The sequence below is a fragment of the Amphiura filiformis genome, chromosome 3 (genome assembly GCF_039555335.1).
Source record: "Amphiura filiformis chromosome 3, Afil_fr2py, whole genome shotgun sequence".
Lineage (NCBI taxonomy): Eukaryota > Metazoa > Echinodermata > Ophiuroidea > Amphilepidida > Amphiuridae > Amphiura > Amphiura filiformis.
The window spans coordinates 69,664,589-69,684,241 of NC_092630.1; the positions used below are offsets into that span (position 1 = coordinate 69,664,589).

At 37.1% G+C, this 19,653-nt stretch overlaps 1 protein-coding gene across 3 annotated transcripts in view; it reads left to right on the forward strand.

The window, feature by feature from the left end:
- The first annotated feature begins 2,028 nt into the window (after positions 1-2,028).
- Positions 2,029-19,653, forward strand: part of LOC140149040 (cyclin-dependent kinase 17-like) — a 146,840-nt gene continuing 129,215 nt past the window's right edge. For 2 of the 3 annotated variants that reach the window (XM_072171187.1, XM_072171189.1), the window contains exon 1: positions 2,029-2,158. The gene's annotated coding sequence lies outside the window, so the exon portion shown is untranslated. The remainder of the gene's footprint in view (positions 2,159-19,653) is intronic. The other variant, XM_072171188.1, reaches the window with a different exon arrangement.

Here is a 19,653-nt window from a genome sequence, read left to right on the forward strand (position 1 = left end):
TCACATTTTGCCCATGTTTGCAACAAAAGAACTTTGATATAATGTCTATATATTTCCAACCAATAAAAAGTACCATTCTTCAATAAACAGGAACTTCTGAGGGCCATTAGGGGCTGTGTAATTATCATGCCAAATTTCCAAACGGCTCGCCAAAAATCGCTTACCCCCCCTTGCACATGCCAAATTTTGGGGATCCCAATTTGCAAACTTTAAATGGTCTATATAAATGTTGCGAGTGCAGTGAGCAGGAAAATTTGCATATCAAAGCCTTTTTAGAGCGTTTATTTAAAAAGTGCCCCAAGAATGTGTGCCAAAAGTCGCTTGCCCCCCCTCTTGGCTTGCCAAATATTTCTTGCCCGCCCCCCCCCAATTATACCCGCCTTAACACATTAAAATAAATATTCCTCTTTTTTTCATGTCTAAGCAGAGGTCACGACTTGAAGCTAAATATCTGAATCAATGGCTTGGATTAGTGTTTCTCAAATTAAAAAATAACTTCTAAGCCACCTTTTCAATTAAATAAGACAAAAAATTCAGGTGTTTTTCTTTTTCACAACTCGTTATAATATTATGTTGGTATTCCCCGGTATTGTCCACACCGGTGAATGAATTTACTAGAATTCGGCAATATATGGGCAGCCCTGAATTATCATGATTAGGCCTACCGTAAAATGGGGTAGCTTTGGGCACTTTTCAGAGTTTTTAAATCACTGCTTCCAAACAAAACCAATTATATTTCTAATTATCTCTTTATGACATTAGGGTTCCCTTCTACACCTTGAAATATGACCATTTAAAAAAAAAAATTTGACCGACCAAAGTTACCCCGCTGACCGAAGTTACCCCATTTTACGGTATTTTGACTTATTTCCCAGCTTTAGTTGTTTAAATGTTTATTTTGCCCATTTTTATATTAAAGTAAATAACATAGGCCCAATGTTGCACGAAATAAAAAAGGTACCCATGTAAAATCACAGTCGGAAGATGTACCGTAATAACTTAATAAGTAATGAATAAATAACATTTAAACTTTAGATTCATTGTAGGAAATTATTTTCATAATAGTAATTCTATTACTTATTTGTGCATGCTCAAAGACTTGAAATGAGCATGTATAGGCCTATCTGGATTAAGTTTCAATGTTTCAAGTGGGCCTAGAATTGAAAAACACGTCTCACTCAAGAACCCAAATTATGGACTAATGAATTCTTTCAGAAATGTGTGGAAATTGTTCACAATAATATTAATTTTTTATACCAGTACCAGTACCATTGCATGTGATATTTATTCCATCTCCGAATTAAGTTGTAAACATGGTATTAAATTGGCAGATGTTAAGAACCCGGTTAAGAATGACATCACTTACATTATTCATCACTTTCAAAATGCAAGTTGATTTCAAGAAATGCACTACACTAGTTTTACAATAATTAATTATTTGGCCCGGTTATTTGGTGCCCAATTTTTTGTGGGCAAAATAATTTACTGGGTGGGCACTTTTAGGCAATCGGGCAAGTTGAATTTACTGGGTGAGCAAAATATGTTATCTACCTTCCTGTTTGGGTAGGCGGGGCTGGGACCTGAACTTAAAATAATTATACTTAAAATACCGCAGCATGATGTCCCCTCATTTGCCCCCTCCCAGAGTTCTCAATGGTTTCTCAAGCTCTCTCAAACAAACAAGTTGTCTAGAACTGATTTTTATCCAAGTAGGGGGCCTATATATTTTTGTATAATGTTTAAAAATATTATTATGTACACATTTTCATCTTCATGTTTATGTTTATTATAATCAGAAAAGAAATTTCCACTAAACCAAAAAACCAGACACGGGCAACATAGAAATTGTTTGTACTTTTCTTGATGGGACCAGTCAGGCCTAGGACCAGTCTTGAAACTTGAACTACCCCATCATTTGACATGATTGATTTGCAAGGCGATCTTTTTTTTACCAATTAACAAATGAGGGGGTACGTTCGATTTATGGGAAAGCCAGATCGCTTTGCATTGTGGGAGTGGTCGCTTGTCGTCGGAGTTCAGCTGATCGAGACAGAGGTACACGAAATCTGATTGTTATTTTGATCAAATTCACCTAACTTTGTGATCCTGGAATATATATCTAAGTAATACCATTCACCAACTGATTTGATTAACACAGGTATGTAAATTTCAATGCATGCTTGCTTTGTGAAACCCCATTTGGCGAGATTTAAATGCCCATAACTTGTCGACCGGCTTTGTCATGTTTGTGTTGTGAAGCATTGGGCAGTTGTGTTGGGACTATGCAAAGCTTCACTGTATTGCAATCTGTATAGTATATTTTAAAATTATTATTATTAAAATGCGTGCATTCATTTCAATTGGAATTCGCACTATAGATTGAAAATCTGGGAGTCTGCAGGGACCCCTGAACTTCCTGAAAGATTCAAAATAGGGGGTCCAAATTGACCAAATTGTATAATTCTCGACCGGGACCCTCAATAAATTAAAATGCAGCCTTGGTTGGTGCTACCCGGAGGCGCTGAAGTAGTGAGAAACATCCCACTGTTGCGTCCTATATCATATGGGTGTCTATCTCGCTATGGTGGGAACTTATTGTGTACATTTCCCGATAGTATACTATAGCAAGTGCCGGCCACACAAATTCATGTGGCGAAGTGGTAAGTGAACTGAACAGTGATTTTGTTAGGACAATCTAACTTCTAAGCAAAATGTGAAGCACTTCATGCAGTCAAAACAACATTTTAGTGTAAATAAGATAATAAATCTTTGCATCAGTAACTAAATTGCTTAAGGGGTACTACACCCCTGGCCAATTTTGTGCCTATTTTGCATTTTTCTCAAAAAAGTAAGATATACATGTATATTATAGGGGCAAGGACTACGACTACTGTACTGAAAATTCAGTAACTCAAAGCAAGTAGTTATTGATTTATTGATCAAATATTGGGTTTCCTTCATTTTGGACTGTAACTCCACAACTGTTGTCTGTGCTGAAATACAATTTCAATTGCAGTAGTTGTAGTCCTTGCCCCTATAATATATCTTACTTGTCACCAATGCGCTATAATTTTTGAGAAAAATGCAAAAATTGACACAAAATTGGGCAGGGGTGTAGTACCCCCTTAAGTCAGCAAAGGAAAATAACAAAATTTTAAGATTGGAATTTCGATTTAGTCTGCCGAATTCGGCAGTGTAACATGTGCATATTTTGACTGATACTCATCCTCATTATCGAGAAAATTGAACATTACAGGAAGGTAAATTGGAATCTTATTTACTTACATCGAAAATTTGATAAAGATTGAAACTTACCTGATCACAGAAAGTAACATTGGTTCACACTATACGTCGAACAACTGAATAGGCCTACATGTACATGCACTGATGCACAACGTGTGGACCAATATATTTTTGTAAACATTTTAGGCCTATAAGTTAAACAAAATGTATATTTCAGTACAATTGTGGCTATCAAAGTTCCCTGTTATCAAAGTGTCCGCAAAAAACTGGTCATCGCAAGTATCTTTGATGCTGAAAACTAAGGATATTCACGCAGGGACAGGCTGAAAACCTTACCTCGATCGTAAAATCCAGTCCATGCATGTCAGTGTCACACAGTGTCATCGCCCCGATATCTTCATGGTAGAAATCGCCATGGTAGGTTGAATCCACAGCCACGCATGGCCATTTTATTCCACCTTTAATATGAGACGCAGTAGACAAGTGACCTGACTAAGGCTACTGATAGCCGGGGTAATTGATTTCTCGATGTATGAGTAAGCTTGTATACGACATTGCGGTCAATGGTCATACTGCCTCCACTGGAGTAGTGAGTGCAGCTATAATAGCCTGCGCGCTGTAGTCCATACAGGACCAACGCAATATAAAATTAGAATCATGATTTTGGTCAGATTTTGAGTTCAAGACTCACAGCCTTTTCTCAAAGCGCAAACTAACGACTATCATATCTGTTCAACACGTATTTTCAAGTGTATGAGACCAGATCTGGTTTCTTGAGACGAAATCATTTACGGGAGATCAGATTCATCATTTTCCACCCCGGTATCCAAAGATTTTCGTCTGATATCAAAATCGTGCATAGCAATTCATGTGTATCGATCCCGGTATTTATTTTAGTATCTCTGCTGCACCAAATAATTATTAGCCAGGCGATGTCGGTGTGTGTCATAAATAATTCATTATTTCATTGTGTAAATGTCAGTGATTGTGTCCATGTATTGTTATTGCACCTGCGAGAGCTGTTTTCAAGCTGAATTTATACTCGATCGCTGGATCACCACATGAATTCGCCTCTCGAAAACCTCTACGAGGTTGTTAAGCATCGAGCACGCTGATTGGCTTAGCAATTATCAAAGTAGTTTTGTAAACCAATCAGGTTAGACGTAGGCCTACTTTACTAGCGAGTCACATGGGGGTCACATTACTAAATACCGGTACCGTAAAAGGCTGTCGCGTTCATTGATTGGCTTACGATTGCAATGAATGGTTTTTGCAACCAATCACAATACGGGTTATATGGTGCCCGTCGGAAATTTTGCACACGTCCATGATGACGTCATGCCCTAGTGCCACGAGGTGCCGGAGGTTGGCTTTTCTGCGAAAGCGAGCGAGTGGTCTAAAGTCAGTTTCACACCTGTGATTTATGAAGCACATCATAAAATCTCTGAACACATCCACAGCGCATTTAACAGATAAAAATGAAATTTGCAATTCTGAGCAACGGAATTCCATGAAATTGACGATTATGTAAGTTATTCTGCAGGATCGGTAATAATTAACTGCTGGTCTGCTTTATTTGAAGTGCATATTGAAGTTTGTAAGTTTGTGACTTCGTATGTTATGTGCAATTGATATTATAGGAAGCTTAAATTGGCAGGCTGTCATGCAATTTATCCGTCTCTTCCGAAAATTTATTGACGTTCTGGACATGTCACACCAGAAGTGTGACATGACCTCGCTGGACATAAGTTCACACTGGTCACAGAGAAAAAGAGATAGAGAAGCGACACTCTGTACAAACTGCATATGACAGCGTTCAAGATTTGACTTACGTTTGGCGGAAAAAAAAAAAAAAAAAGTATTTAGGGGTGAAAAGAACCAAAATTCTTGAATGTTTATATGTTTCCAAGTGTAAAATGTCATCTAGTTTCAGATTTTGGCACTTAAAACTCCCTATCTTTTATAGATTTTGAGAAAAAATCATGTTTTGGTCCGATTTTGGCCGAAAATGGCCATTTTGGGGTGACAACAATTTTGACTTGCAGATTTCCTGTGAGTATATGAACATGAAAACTATCAAATAGTGCCTAATTTTCTATTCTAATTGTGTAACAAGGGTACAATTGTGATATTAAAAGCATTGAATGGGATCCATATATTTCTTTATTTTTGTAGCAGGAGTAGAAACTTTAGTGTTCGGGTGAGAATTGATTTAGAAAAATATACAATATTTGCATCATTTTCAATTTGAAAACGCCATATCTCCACAATGGTATGAGCTATAGGGATGCTTTAAGTGTTTATTTGCTCAGTATTTCATTAGCTAAATGGTGATATAACAAACAAGTAAGCTAGATCTACAGAAAATAAAATAACTTGCAAAATGCTACCCACACCCCTAAGGATTTTGAGGGCGTGAAAAAAGTCACAGATTTTGCAAAAAAATAAGTCCTTCAAAATTGGGAGGTTTGAGGCTAACCAAAAGACATGTTGCCGTTACCAATGCATCCCTCTAGAGCAACATGTTTTTTGTTTAGCCCTGAGTATCCCTATTTTGAAGGACTTATTTTTGTTGCTCCAATTTTTGCTCCAATTTGGGGACTTCGGGCAGAAATATGCCTGTACAGTGCTATGGGGAAATTTTCAAGTTGATAATTATGCATTTTTTATGTCAGATTCAGTTTCTACACAAAATTTCACCCTAGAAAATGTTCCTTTAAGTAGGATATCTTTCACTGTAAGTTTCCACCATTCTGTCCGCCAAATGCAAGTCAAAGCTTGAACGCTGTCATATACCATGCTATACTGCAGTTGAAGACAGGCAATTCGCAATTTGAAAAAAATAAAAAATAAATAAAAAATTGTGTTTAAAAAAAAATATTTCGCGGATTTGGAGAGTCCCTTGACCTAGAGTGAAGTACTGCAATCATTTGTGGTTGATTAAAAAAAATTTGGAAAAAACTGACCAAAAAATTACAAGTTTCTATCCAAATGGAACCGATTTGTAATTTGTGTTCACTGCATAATCTATTGAAGATATAAAAATGCATTGGTTTTGTACACAAGTCTACATGTATATATCTTAAATAGATTTTGAAGTGAAGACAAGTTACAAATTGGTGCCATTTGGATACAAACTTGTAAATTTTTGGTAACTTTTTATTATTATTTTTTTTAATTTATTTATTTTTTCAAATTTTTTTTAATGATGATAGCACTTGATGTTAGGTCCAGGGACTCTCCAAATTAAGGCTGGCATTTTCGGGCGGGCTCGCGGGTACCCGCCTGAGATTACATTACCCGGGCAGGAAATACCCTGCCCGGCTACCCGAAATTGCTGGACCTAGACCTAAATGCTAGGATCATTCATGGTTGACCTAAAAAAAATTTTTTTTTTGAATTTTGCACTGTGTTTTGTGTTTTTAATATGAAAATTGATACTTTGTTTTCATATCATACTCTATTAATGATATCAAAATGCATTCTGCATTTTGATATCATTTTCTGCATTTTGATATGAGTATGACATGAAAACAAAGTATCAATTTTCATATCTGCATTTTGATATCATTAAGAGTACGACATGAAAACAAAGTATCAATTTTCATATAAAAAAACACAAAACACTGTGCAAAATTCAATTTTTTTTTAGGTCAACCATGAATGATCCGGGTACCCGGGCACAAAATTACCCGAAAATGTCAGGCCTAATTCCAAATCCGTGAAAAAAAATGGCAAAAAAAATTGTAGATTTTTACGTTTTTTTGGAAAATCGGGGTGTGTTTTTTGGCCTCCAAAATGGCGTATTCTTAGCAGCCCTATTTAAACCCATCCTAGATCTGGTTTTAATCGTAGCAGTTCTGTAATGAAGTACACACTTTGGTCGAGTCTACGTTCTCAAAACTATAATTATATACGAAATCACAATTGTACATGACTGTGGACTGTCTGCTGTACTGTCTTCCAACAAGCGCCGGAGTGTCGCGGTCCTGCTGGTCATTGCCGATTAATTTATAGGCAAAAAAAAAATATTGTTGTGTTGCCCTTAAGTGGGAAATTTGGGAAAAATTACGACCCTGATTTTAATTTTGGCCTTATTGCGATAGCTGACATTAATTTTCCCGACATGGGGAAAATCGGGAAGGCAAATGCCAACTGACTGCTGCCCTCTATTGAGGGTCTGATCAGCGGTCGAATTCGATGGTATCGCATCGCATTTTGCGATGCAATTTCCATCAACTGCTATGCACTTTTCCAAAATGCATCGCTAAAAGTGCTATACATAAATTTGAGCTAAATTTCACTTCGCATTTGCCTCAAAAGTCCCCCAATGCATCGCTATTTCTGAGCCAAATTCCTCGACACGTCGCATTTACCTCAAAACACATCTGGATGATCTGGAATTCACCGAAAATCAAAAACATCACGCAGTCGGTATTTGCTCATTCTCGTTACATCTAAGATAATTATGCTGTATTCCGTTGCAAAAAAAAAGATAAGGATTTAATATCGCGATATACATGCTTTTCATCACTATTATTGACATCATCATCATAATCGTTGTCATCACTACTGTCGGTTCTCTACACCCTCTTCATCACTATTGACATCATCGTCACTGATTATCATCGCTTTCGGGTCTTCACATTGACATCGTCATTATCATCATCGTCGTCGTCATCGCCGGTGTGATATCGCCCAAGCCTACATTCGGGGTCAACCATAATTACTTCCGTTGTCCATGCAAACAATATTTGTGATGGCCAGGAAATTTCGAAGGTGAAGGAGCAAGAAATTAGATTTTCTTGCACATTTCTAGTCCGAATAATCAGTCCCAGAACAAAATATTAATTTCTGACATGATCGTGTCCTGGGTCTGAACTGTTTCCGTTTGAAATCTTGATGGCAAATTGGACAAAAGAAGCATGTGGTTCTACTTGACAGCTTTTTAATCCCTATTCATGTTACGCGAATCACGCTATTGTGGACCATCCTTCTGAATGTGAATATTCAACTAGCAAATATGGTTCTAGAAAATACAGTGGGGATATAATATAAATGCGCTGTGTAATTTAAATCTACTTGTGTTGAGAGACAAAGGTTTCTGTTGCTCATTTGCAAACTTTAAAAAAAGAAAATTAAATTTGAAAGAAAATTGTAGACATGTTCCGAACAATACATATTACATAACTTGATCTCCTCAGACAAAATTCAAGTTTTCACTTTTATAGCTGCTTTTAGTATATTTGAACATGACTCATCTGTAATATCTTAGCCAGTATATGTTTGTTTGTTTGTTTATCTGTAGTTTCCAAGTCATTGTTTCCTGAATTGAGAGTTTATTGACCCAGTCAACCCATATTCATTATGACTGACTGAGATGCCATGAATATCATTCTTGATTTAAATTACTCAAAAGGATATCCTTTGTGGATGTATTGAAGATTTATAACTAGCCTATTGGGTCACAGGGAGTTCGTTAATTTGATATTTAGTATTTAGAGAATAATAAAAGATAGGATTTTGTCATTTGCCTAGATCCAATGTATGTGTAGTATTCGATGCCGGGCTGAATCGCTTTCTTTGTGCACGCACATACTATAATTTGGTTCACCTCAAGTTTGGTAGTGACGTATGTGTGGAATCGCGCGCGGAAAGTTAAACGCACTGAGTGAACACGCACGCGTACAGAGGCGGTTTGTTGGCACGCTTACGGCGCAACCGCGAAAAAGCATTGACTTCACTACCAAACCAAATTATACGCGAATGCATTATCGTGCACTCATTGAGGATCAACAAACGTGTCGCTGTTGCGTGGCAGCATGCGCGCTGTCTCATATCACTATCCACTATCGTGTCATAATGTACATGTATGTATTACAAGAATGTGTATTACCCACCCCAGGCAGCCCTCAAATTAATCGAATGCAATTGGCTATGATGCCCTATAGTGTTGCCTTGGTGCCCTACATTTCTGTCTGTTTTCAAGCCATTAAAAGCATGTACGTACGTAAGTATCTTGATGCCCTTTTCATATTGTCTTGGATTGGCTGCCCTTTCAAATTTTTAATTTGAGGGCTGATTCCAGGGGCACAAAAGTTTTTTGGCATTTTGGGTAAAATTTGTATAAGAAATTTTTATCCAGGATTTTTATGTACATGTAAGCTTAAAAGTCACAAAAATATATACATGTGCATCCCATTTGTGGGAGTGAAAAAGTGGTTTACAGGCCTGCTACAAATATAATGATGTAATGTAATGCTGATGTACATACATGAATGTGAGCATGGTGAGTAGATCCAATGACGTCAATGTTAGTAACTAGCATCATGTCAAATCATACGGCCAGCTAGCTAGCTCTATGAGTTTGTTAGTATGAGAAAAGATGGATATGTTGCTAGTGTTTATCAATGTGACAGGATATACATACAGTGATGATGGCTGAGCCTGACATTACCTTGACAATGACTCATCCTGTGACCTTACAGATAAAAATTGTGTGTACATCATTGGAAAGCAATTGCTGTGTTCTTGCCTTGAATTTCTGTTGAAATCAGCAGTCAATCGGCGGTATACTTTTTCAGGCCCCTGACTTGTGAGCTAAAAAATAAGCACAAATTTCCATGGGCCATTTGGGCCCTTGACCTTAAATTTGATCGAACCTTCATTTAATGTTTGCGGGCCTGAATAAAACTTGTATTTTTAATGGTAAAAAACAACTAATATTACAACATCTATTGTGCAAGCATGTGTTAGTGAGCATAGAAGGCGGGGCACAAGAAAATCATTTAAATTGCGGTCGGTTTATTTGAAAGTTGACATTTTAGGAGATTTTGAAATGGATATATATATTCGTAAGATTCACAACGATATTATGGCGGCAGCCGGCCCAATATTGATAGAAATATCATATAATTTATGTCTTGCTGACTTGCACAGTTCACAGTTTGCTCTCAAATAACCGGTTTCACTGTGTTTATGCTGGACCTATTTAGGTGAAATTTGTGGGGTCCAAATTGATTTTTGTGGGTCCCAATTGCAAAGTTACTCAAAAGGTTTTGTCTTCTTCCACCCCATTGTTACTCGTTGGCTGTCATTCTTTTGCGCCGCATATTTTTTAACAACTTTTGTTTTCATTCATTAATTACATAATTTACTAAAATCGCTGCTACAATAATACACAGTGTATGCTCACCCCTTGCTGATGTTTGATCAGCGATATGACCGTGTACCTATATTATCCATAGGGAGAGAAACTACTGTACCCACTATCGCGAGTCAGTCTTTGACAGAGACTATACATGTATGAGGGGATGTTTACATGCGCGATAATTTGATTCAGTTCAGATTTTTTATTTGGATCATGCAAATAATATTTGAAATATTACATAAAAATAATTGACAAAACACAGTAATAATGATATTTACACAATTTCTTGGATAGGATTTTTTTCGGGTCCAAGCACAGACTGCTGGGACCCGTTCAGGTTACGTAATCTTGCTTTTTCCAGGTCAAGCGAGTACAAAAATATGTGCTCAACATAGACAAAAAAAAACAACAACTAAGAACCCTGCTGACTTGGATGTCAGAATGTTCATGGACCTGGCCGTCAAGTTGCGTTTTAGCAGGCCTGTGCTGATTTTTGTAGGCGTTTTGCCTGAGGGCCTGCTTCTCAGTGCCCCTCATCACACCCACTACATAATATATGCATACTGCAATTAGAACAGGCTCTGTGCTGGGACTCTGATACCTGTATGATGATCTACATGTATGTAAGATCTTCCAATGCTCGCTGCTCGCTTCCCTCGCTATTGGAGGGGCATTGCAGTTTGCGAACAGGGATAGTTCTAATGTGCAATATAATCAACCTCCTCTTTATCTTGTTCACTAAAGAGCATTAACCCTAACGCCCCCAAATACCACAGGCTGGGTGCCTCCCTTCAGTGGGGTGCGGCTGGCAACTCATAGGGCATCCCAACCAAATCCTCCCCCCCCCCCCAGAGCATTAGCTGTTAGGGTTAATACTAGCCTAACCACTCCTGATCTTCAGCTGAAGTGAAAGTTAAAGTTCTGAACCTATCAATCTAATTAGGGGCCTCCCCTAATATTGGGGATGATATTGGCTGTATCAATAATGCTATTGAATATTGAAATTGTATAAATTATCACAGTTGAGGTCTAACTTGTGGATACATGTTGAGCCGAGAGCATTGTACTCACAAAGCTACTGTACGGGTCAATTTGAAGATAAAACCTTGTATATTACATGTACTAGTATTATGTAGCTGTTATCTGGATAAGAACCTGGGTCATTTTGATATTACTCAGCAGTATTAAAGCATTGAATTGTGCCAAGGTTGTGCAATGCCATTGTTTTATATTTCCTAAATTACACTACTTTTTCAAATTTTGACATTACAATTTTTTTTTTAAATCAACTATGAACATTTGATTGTGTTTTTAGATTTTGCATTTTTGGCGGGACAATGGACATCACATATAATTTGCATTTTTTGGAAAATCGAGGTACATTTATTGGCATCCAGGATATAAATAAAGTTCAATTAAAAATATCTAGCGTGTGTATGTGTAAACGATGCAGAAAGAGGTACGTGATCTTGTGACTGTTGTCCTCTTTTTCTTTGTCTCACAATTTGCCGTTCTCTAAGTAAGAAGCAATTTAATACACCTCAAAAATCACCAAAGTGATACTGGTCAAATATAAGTAACTCCATCCCCTGCATGGATTTATTTGTAATATCACTCCTGGGATCTGGTGTTCTCAGATGAGAAATTGACCAGTCGTGCTCATGGATACAATGAGCTACTACATGTAGTACTAGCTGGATCTATATCCTACAGGTAATCAATTGTTTTGGTGGAATTGGTGCTAATAAAATGATTGTAAAGGAATCCATGCTTCATATGATCTCAGTTGAGGCAGGTGAGAACACTCACTCTAACATAATTACTCACGAGGAGGAGGAGCGTAAACCAAGTAGTTGACTGTGTGTTGCTTGATGATTAACTTCTTGTTTTATAAGGTTGATTAGATTTGCTTGGAAATAACACTTCATTTCTGTGCGTGCATCAGTGGGCAATAACAGTGCAATTATCTGTAATTGATTTTTTTTCAAATGTAACTTGTTTCTTCGTTTCTCAGGCAATATACGTATTTTAAAATTTGAATATTAAAAAAAAAAGAATTCCAGTATATGAGGCGATTATTATGTGGGTTTAAAATGCTCAATTACACGACTCAGAATTTTATATGCAAATGTTGGCCTATTCCAAGATTTTTTTACATTTGTATAGTTTTAAATAGAATGGCTAATGTATGAACATAAAACGCTCAAAAGACCAATTTTGGGCAGAGTGACTCATGAAACCAATCAAGGGCATTTCAGAAATACCAACCAATCAAGAATTAAGTTGGATTCACTTCCACGTCACACAGTGTATGCCAGCGCTTGTTGTCTTATTCATTCATTAGTCATTATTTCTAGGGTCCGTGAATGGAAGCGCACTCTCTCAGCCTGCCAAAATTTGCTTTTCCTTCCTCCCCCTTGGCCTGCCAGCAATTTCTTTTGCGGCTTTGCCCCCTTGGCTTAAAAAAATTTTAAAACCCTAAATGGTCTACAATATGAGCATAGCGAGCATGAAATTTTGCAATTGACCGGTCGTTTCTGTACAGTTTTCCTAAACTTTTTTGAGTGTTTTTAAAAGTTCTCTGCAAATGTGTGCCAAAAATGATCTTCCCCCTTTTACCTGCCAAAAATTGCTTCTCCCCTCAGCCTGTCAAAATGCTTGCCTGCCCATTTTGGCTTGCCAAAAATTCTTTCCCCCACCCTCCTAATTTTACATTCCCCCACTGGCCCCAGGGCTCCAAAGGTCTAATTATTGCACAGCTGCCAAACCAAAAACTGCATCAAGACAACATTCAACAATAACAGGTCTTATTTTTCGCTGGAGAGTAGTGCATGTTAGAATATGACTGTTGCTAGGTCAACTTGCTCACGTTTTTCTTTGTTACAAACTACTGATCGAAATGATCACAATACAAAGCCTATGGCATATAATTCGGAACAGGTGTATGAGCCCAGGCTTGAACCAGTAACCAATGGTTAAACGTGCACTATGGCAGCGTATTGTTTGTCTACCATTTCATTTGAGCTAGTCATAACAATTGTCATCATCACCTATAAATATGACAATTTTATGCATGGTAGCACAGACTCTCTCATCCCTATTCATTATATTGCATTCTCCATTCAGTAGGAAGTCTGTGTAGGAGTATAGTATGACCCTGTTGACAGTCTGTGACATTTACAGGGTTACTGGCAGGTCAGGAAGTCCACATGACAGGTGATTAGCTGGTTCAATGAATGGTTTGGTAGTTGGCAGCTCAGGCAGCCAGCCTCGCTATAGGAGGGCTAACCAAAAATGCAGGCACTTTCAGTAAACAAGATTCACCTGATACAGATTCTTCATGTTACAAATTCTTCTATATACATTGTTCTGGTAGGTCTTTGTAATGTCATAAAATTCCTGGTTGTGGTGTATTTATGGGCGGAAAAAACCTTTGAAAGTCTTTAAAAATGTTCACAGTTTAAGGGTTCTGGTATAGGGTATGAATGGCAGTGTTTTTTGTGGGACATCAGAGCACATGTATTATATCGCCAATTTCAAAAATTCAAAATTATTTGATATCAGAAGAACATTCCTCGTATTCAGAATACAATTCCAAATGTCTGATGTGCTTTCATGTCCCACAAAAAAATACTGTGCAAACGTTCTTGTTACCAGAGCCCTTAAAGCAATTTCTAAAAGTAAAAGTTTTAAAGAAATTTTAAAAGTTTAAATGAAGTTGTTTTTTAAATTGTTTAAATTACCAGTACTTATTTATCTGTTTATGTTGTTTTGTTTTCATGAGGTTTTTAGTGAGTGATGATAGCATTGCCTTGCTCCATTGGTGGAGTGCATGCGCATGCATGCCATATAAAGCCCTTGACTGCAGTGCCTGTGTGACTCACTTGAACTTGAGGCTTGACAGTAAAAACAGACTTTGTCTGGGACACTACTTGAGAACACATTGGCATGACCCGAGTCCTTGACCTTTCTTTCACTTTGCCTACTTTTCACAAGAAATTATTGTGTCAATATCAGGGGAAAGACCGTTTTGTTCAAAGTTCAAACTTGTTCAATCTGGATAAAAAATTTAATGCCTGTGAACGAAATGTGAATGGATGAAGAGGATATTTTCTTTCCCCAAAGCGCAAATTATTCACCTGAGGCCGAGGATACTCTCTTTCCCAAAAGCCCAAAATATTCATCTGATTTTGGAAGTTTTCCTCTTTCATTCATTGCATCACCTTTAAAAATTAAATGTCCAATCACATTATTCTAAATGCATAGTGCATGTGCATAAACCTCAATTTTAAAAATCAGAATTTATATGACCCTCTGTATTAAGACCTGTTAATACCATTGTTTACACAGAGCCTGAAGTTGACTTTAGTTGAATTTGAACTCAACTTCAATTTGTGCATGCACAGGGTCGCCACATTTTAAACTGGACTTCAGAAGCCTTCTTCAAATGATGACCCGGAGCAACAGCAAAACAACAATAGCTTTTTGTGGCCGACCTAGTGCTTGGCATGTGAAGGGTCTCCAGTTCGAATCACACCCCAAACAAACAACTTCTTTGTTTATCCTCTTTATGTCCTTCTTTCCCTTCCATTCGCCAAAGAGCAATTGAGCGAATGTATTTTTCCCAATAACTGCTGGACATCCACGTTTTCATTTCAGATCTATCCTATGTGTATTTAATACTGTGCCTTATGTAAGGACCAATCATGACAGTGACTTAATGATTTTTATTGATCAGTGTTGTACATGTAGCTTTTCTTTTTACTTTTATTAAATTTGTTGTCCATGGAAACTTTACGTCAATATATATTGCGCAAATGCATCTATGCACTTAAAATTGCGATTTATTAGTTTATTTAATTACGGTGATTCATATTTTGCAGTTGGCATTTGTGACAGGAAATAGTGGCAATATAAATCTGATATACAGGGCAAAGATAGACGATAGTTCATCATTATGCATTTGAAAATTATTCAGTCCAAATGATGCATGTTGTTTGGGGTATTTTTGGGTGTTTTCCTGAATAATTATAATACAGGACTAATTTTTTGGGATTAAAAAAATATTATCCTGTTCACATCAAATGAAACATTAGCTAAAATCCTAATCTTTTAGTTAGTTGTAACTGGCAATATAAGTCAAATTTCAATATTTGGCCAATTTTTGGAAATAAGGGGTAAAAACATGCATTTTTGGGGTGTTTTTCATATAGGCCTACTGTGACAATCAAGCACAAAGACTTGAACTAGGACTAATTTCAGGTGCATTCTGAATTTTGGAAAACACATTTTCTAATATCTTTTACAACCAATATCAAAATTAACATGAGCAACATGAGCAAACTCATAGCCTGTACTCCAAATTTTGAATGCTTGGTCTTGTGCCAAGTCTTTGAATTTTGTTACTGCAATTGTAAGAAATCATGCAAAATTGCATGCTTTTGCCCCATCAAATTGCCAAACTATTAAAATTTGACTTCAGAGGGTGCTTTGGTGTAACTTTGTGCAAGCATGTTGCAATTGAGAAATGAAACTTGTAATGCTTGATTCATAATCACATTTGCTATGCTCATGCATTAAATTTAAAAGATACCAGTTATCGTTAGATTTTGACCTGCTGAAGAATAGTGTAGGTACTTGTTTCTTTGGTTCTTCTGAGTGATAATCCAATATGGACATATGTATTGTACATACATGTCATCCCCGGATGTCATCTATGTGGCTAAACACATGCTACAGAGGGTCTGAAATCTCCATTGACTTCTGCAGATATGCTTTAAAATATTTGTTCTGTCTATACAATGTACAGCAGGCCCCCTTTATGTAAGTTCCCGGGCCCATGATGTTTCAATCCAAGGGAATCAGTGAAACATGATTTTATCATTTTACAAGCTTGATTACCCCGGCTTTATCTATATTGTGCCATTGTGTAAAGAGCAGCAAAAGAGAATCTAATGGAGTATGGGTAATTTAATCTATAATAATGAGGTCAAGTGAGAAATAATGCACAGCAAGCTCAAGTCAAGCTGTGTTTACTGCCTAGAATGAAGTATTCACTTGGTCCACAGTAGCTCCCTATACAGAGCATCCAGAATATTTGGTATCATATTATTATATTTTGCAAAAGAATGAATGCTGTAGATATTTTCCAATATTTAGATATATGAGAAACTGGCGTAGTTGAATCTATGATAGTATGATTAGTATTTTGGCTATGGGTCACTTCCCTAGTATACAATAGAAGCAAATGCAATCAAGAATACCTTGCATACTGGTCGATTACATCTGCCTCACCCTTGAGGCAATTCTAAAACTAAAGGAAAGGTTAACTAACCTGACAAGTGTGTCATCCCAATATGCTTCAACTATTTGGTTAAAAATATCAACAAATAACAATAGGAATTGATGTATTAAATCTGTTTTAGCATGTTTGATTAGATGGTCAGTCAGGCATTAATAAAATGAGAGTAACTGCTTCAAACCAATACTTAGTTCCCCGGCTTAGTTCAAACACTTGGTCTGTGCATCATATTATTAGATGAGATATCTAGATTGAAAGACTCAATATTGATACAACTGATGAAGAACTCTGGCTGGCTTGTAACAGATTTTCAAAGCTTGCTTCTTCTTGAAATACAAGATCCATTTATCTCGAAGGGATAGGGCATCATTTTGGGGATAGTTGGCAATCACAGTTAGCAATCCCTGCGTGATGATGGGAGTTGATGGAAATGAGGATGAGTGACCAAATGGAGAGTAGCCAACATTTTGTTGATGGATGGGGCTTTCTCCAGTCCCCTTCCCCATATGATCATATCAGCAAGTTAGTCAAATATTCAGCATGATCACTGTGCAGACACACACACATCACTGTGCAGACACCCCTCCCCACCTCCTTGTGTAATCGCTTCCAAACGGGGATGCTGTTTATGACTAGTATGCAAATTATGGTCGTCTGAATTCCGTACTCAATCAAAATATATTCTTTATTATAAAATTTAAAGGTAATGAAATTACCAATGTTTCATTTCAACTTGATTGAAAAAAAAAATGATTACGAAGGCTGACTTTTGTCAAGCAAACCGTTAATTCTGGTGGAAATCAAATAATTGTTTTTGTGTCAAACTGTCTGCATCGTTGCATGTCTCAGCATTAAACCTGGCCAACACCATGTACATGTATAACTATAAATTTACACAGGGCCAACAGCTTTGAACTTGTGATATTTTATCCCAGAGGTGTTCATGCTTGGTATACATTTACAGAAATCTAATCCATACACAGGTATTGCAAATGCTTCATATCTGTTCTCCCCCCTCAGCTGAAAAAGCTTAAAAGTAGTACAGACTCAGTGCCCACTCCGAGTGCCCACTACATGTAAATTAAATATTGGTCCCATATAAAAATAGTGCAATCTTCAGATTACATGTAAATTAAATATTGGTCCATTATAAAAATAGAGCAATCTTCAGATGAATTGTAAGAAAGTGGGACGGGTCTCTTAATGTGATTGTTTTTTTGTTTTACTGTGTGGGAAAAGAGGACTTCTAAATGTAGGCCATGCAGGTTTATAAGCACATACCACAGAATTAGAGAAAGAGAATCGGGACTCGATCGCCATCTTTATACAGGCATGGAGCAAAAATTGGGGGTATTCGGTTTCCCTCGGAATGCTCTCGAGGCATTCGTGGTCATGCATGCGCGACATGGATAGGCCCATTTGAGAGACGCACTTGATGCGACCTGCACGCGAGTACTAAGACGCTTCAGATGAGACGCAGAATTGTTTTCGTTTGTCTCCGCGCACCGTCGGCAAAGACCCAAATACCCCCAATTTTCTCCCCATAGCTGACAGCGCGATTGTACGTGGCAGCCGTTTCTCCTTATTCTTTGGCACATACAGAGATATTCTGTACCATACTTCTTTTTGGACAAACTTCTCCCACTTTTTTTTTGTCTTTGGGACTATTGTAAAGTTCTGAAAACTGTTTGAATTGCCTCTGGGACCCGTTTTGAATAACTGCAGTTCTGCATATGGCGGCCGTCTAATGCGTCTATGATACAGTCTGTGATGGCGGCATGCAATGGCTTTTTTTACCTGCCTCTTCTAGCTCATAATAGTTAGTTCTCCATGTAGATGTTGTATATATTTTATTTAGAAGACTCATGTAAAATGTGTATGTAGGCATCTTCAATGTGCCATTCATGTGTAGTCTTGTTGAGATGCAGCCATTGAAATGCCCTTTTCTCAAGTTCAGTGCTGTAAGGCAATTTCATGAAATAAGACTTTTATGACAGACTGATGATGTCATCATGGTTTTACTCACTGTTCATGTTGAACAAATTTCATTTGTTCTGAAATCTAAAATAATGTTATATGTGATGCGATCAAGCAAAATCAGTCGGACCTTGGCAATCATAGTGTTGAGATATGGGCCAAATAATATGTGTAGGGGTGGGAAAATCAAAATTGACTTTTTTGCAAAAATGGAAGGGAAAAACATTCTTCTTTCACATGCAAAATATTTTTGATGAAATTCCGAATGTTAAAAAAGTGACTTTTTTTAACCCCCATCCAACTTCGATAATTGTCAAACATCAGGAAATTATTTCAAAAGAAGCTCAGATTTGGCGCTTTTGCTATGTCAAATCAAACATATGGGGACATGTCAAATGTTAAGATGTGGAAGGAAATCTGGCAACTTTGGTACCCAAAGAAAACCTGTTAAATAGTGAATGGATGAATGACAACCTTGCTTGCTTCTGGAATTTAATACAAGGAATCGAACACAGGTTCATCACAACTAGTGGAGTGTGCATCACTGCATGTAGAACACTATGACATATCCTCCCATATTTTTGTCTTGTGTATTTGAAGTTTCTTAAAATAGAATAGACATATTGGAACATGTAATGATTTGCTTTCCCTAGCTATATATTTGTCATTGTCTGACCTAGAAATGTGATACATTCATGAAGGGAAAACCTGTTTGCATAGATTTACATGTAGTCTTATTTCAGACAGGGAGCATACAAACTCTATATACAGAAAGATGCTTTATAGTGAAGATGAATGTAACTTGTGTCAAACTAATAGTATTTGCCATGTTTGTACAGGGCCCTGCAGCTGGTGTAAAAGGCAAGGCAAATTACAGTAACATTGTATATTTAGGTGTACCCTATGACGTCAGAACTCTGAAAATTTGTTCAACTGGTAAATAATTGAACTTTGGAAGTAGGTTAACAATATATATATAGAA